Genomic DNA, 2,803 nt, shown 5'->3' with positions numbered 1-2,803 from the left:
TTCGTAGTTCCCATTGTTTTTGGTGTCTGTCCCCAGTGGCTAAGGTTGGTGCAGTGTGTTGTGTAGGCTTCCTGGTGGAGGGGACTAGTCCCTGTGTTCTGGTGGATGAGGCTGGTTCTTGTCTTTCTGGTGGGCAGGTCCACGTCTGGTGGTGTGTTTTGGGGTGTCTGTGGCCTTATTATAATTTTAGGCATCCTCTCTGCTAATGGGTGGGGTTGTGTTCGTGTCTTGCTAGTTGTTTGGCATAGGGTGTCCAGCACTGTAGCTTGTTGGTTAGTGAGTGAAGCTGGGTCTTGGCGTTTAGATGGAGATCTCTGGGAGATTTTCACCATTTGATATTACGTGGAGCTGGGAGGTGTCTTGTAGACCAATGTCCTGAACTTGGCTCTCCCACCTCAGAGGCACAGCCCTGACGCCTGGCTGGAGCACCAAGAGCCTGTCATCCACATGGCTCAGAATAAAAGGGAGAAAAAAAAGAAAGAAAGAAAGTAGAAGATAAAATAAAATAAAATACAGTTATTAAATATAAAAAATAATTATTAAAAATATTTTTAAGTAATAAAAAAAAGAACGAAAAAGGAAAGCAACCAAACAAAAAAACAAATCCACCTATGATAACAAGTGCTAAAACCTATGCTAAAAGAAAAAAAGAAAGAAATGGACAGATAGAACCCTAGGACAAATGGTAAAAGCAAAGCTATACAGACAGAATCACACACAGAAGCATACACATACACACTCAGAAAAAGAGAAAATGGGAAAAAAATATATATATATATGATTGCTCCCAAGGTCCACCTCTTCTAATTTGGGACGATTCCTTGTCTATTAAGGTATTCCACAGATGCAGGGTACATCAAGTTGATTGCGGAGATTTAATCCGCTGCTCCTGACGCTGCTTGGAGAGATTTCCCTTTCTCCTCTTTGTTCGCACAGCTCCTGGGGTTCAGCTTTGGATTTGGACTTGCCTCTGCCTGTAGGTCACCTGAGGGTGTCTGTTCTTCGCTCAGACAGGAAGGGGTTAAAGGAGCAGCTGATTCGGGGGCTCTGGCTCACTCAGGCCGGGGGAAGGGAGGAGTACGGAATGCGGGGTGAGCCTGTGGCAGCAGAGGCCAGTGTGATGTTTCACCAGCCTGAGGCACTCCCTGTGTTCTCCTGGGGAAGTTGTCCGTGGATCACGGGACCCTGGCAGTGGCGGGCTGCACAGGCTCCTGGGAGGGGAGGTGTGGAGAGTGACCTGTGCTCACACACAGGCTTCTTGGTGGCGGCAGCATCAGCCTTAGCGTCTCATGCCCATCTCTGGGGTCCACGCTGTTAGTCGCGGCTCACGCCTGTCTCTGGAGCTCCTTTAAGCAGTGCTCTTAATCCCCTCTCCTCGCGCACCAGGAAACAAAGAGGGAAGATAAAGTCTCTTGCCTCTTCGGCAGGTCCAGACTTTTCCCCGGACTCCCTCCCGGCTAGCCGTGGTGCACTAACCCCCTGCAGGCTGTGTTCACGCCGCCAACCCCAGTCCTCTCCCTGCACTCTGACCGAAGCCCAAGCCTCAGCTCCCAGCCCCCGTCCACCCCGGTGGGTGAGCAGACAAGCCTCTCAGGCTGGTGAGTGCTGGTCAGCACCGATCCTCTGTGCGGGAACCTCTCTGCTTTGCCCTCCGCACCCCTGTTGCTGGGCTCTCCTCCGTGGCTCTGAAGCTTTCCCTCTCTGCCACCTGCAGTCTCCGCCCGGGAACGGGCTTCTAGTGTGTGGAAACCTTTTCTCCTTTACAGCTCCCTCCCACTGGTTCAGGTCTCGTCCCTATTCTTTTGTCTGTGTTTTTTCTTTTTTCTTTAGCCCTACCCAGGTACGTGGGGAGTTTCTTGCCTTTTGGGACGTCTGAGGTCTTCTGCCAGCATTCAGTAGGTGTTCTGTAGTTGTTCCACATGTAGATGTATTTCTGATGTACATGTGGGGAGGAAGGTATCTCCATGTCTTACTCTTCTGTCATCTTGAAGCTCCTCCTGATAATTTTATTGATAGACTGGAATAAACCGGCTAAAGAATGTCTAAGATTGAGGATATAGCTAGAGAAACTAAAAACTGAAAAGCAAAGAGAACAAAGGTTAAAAAAAAAGAACAGACTATTCAAGGGCTCTAAGACAACTAACATACACAAATGTGAATACCATAAGGAGAAGAAATTGAGCAAGGAGCAGAGGAAATATCTGAAACAATAATGACTGAGAGATTCTTCAAATTAATGTCAGACATAATATCACAGATCCAGGGAGCTCCAAGAGAACACCAAGCAGATTAAATGCTCCCAAAGGCAAATCATTATCAAACTACAAAAAATAAAGAAAAAAATATGAAAGAAGCCAGAGGGGGAAAAGCACCTTACCTACAGAGGAACAAAGATAAAAATTACATTAGACTTCTCCTTAGAAACCATACAAGGAAAGAGAGAGTGGAGTGTAATATTTAAAGTGTTGATTGAAAATAAACACCAACCTATAATTCAGTATCCTGCAAAATGATCCTTCAAGAGTAAAGGAGAAATAAACTTTCTCAGGCAAACAAAACTTGGTGGAATTTGTTGCCAGTAGACCTGCCTTGCAAGAAATGTTAAAGGAAGTTGTTTAGAGAGAAAAAAATATATATAGTTAGAAACTTGGGTGTACATAAAACGAAGCTTCAGAGAAGGAATAAGTGAAGGTGAAATAACTTTTATTTTTCTTATTCTTAACTGATTTAACAGACAACAGTTTGTTCAAAATAACAACACCAACAATGTATTCAATTGTGTATGCTTAGGAATATATCTTAT

The sequence above is a fragment of the Aethalodelphis obliquidens genome, unplaced genomic scaffold (genome assembly GCF_003676395.1).
Source record: "Aethalodelphis obliquidens isolate GAN/ISIS:26980383/991018 unplaced genomic scaffold, ASM367639v1 scaffold98, whole genome shotgun sequence".
Lineage (NCBI taxonomy): Eukaryota > Metazoa > Chordata > Mammalia > Artiodactyla > Delphinidae > Aethalodelphis > Aethalodelphis obliquidens.
This window is presented reverse-complemented; position numbering follows the sequence as displayed.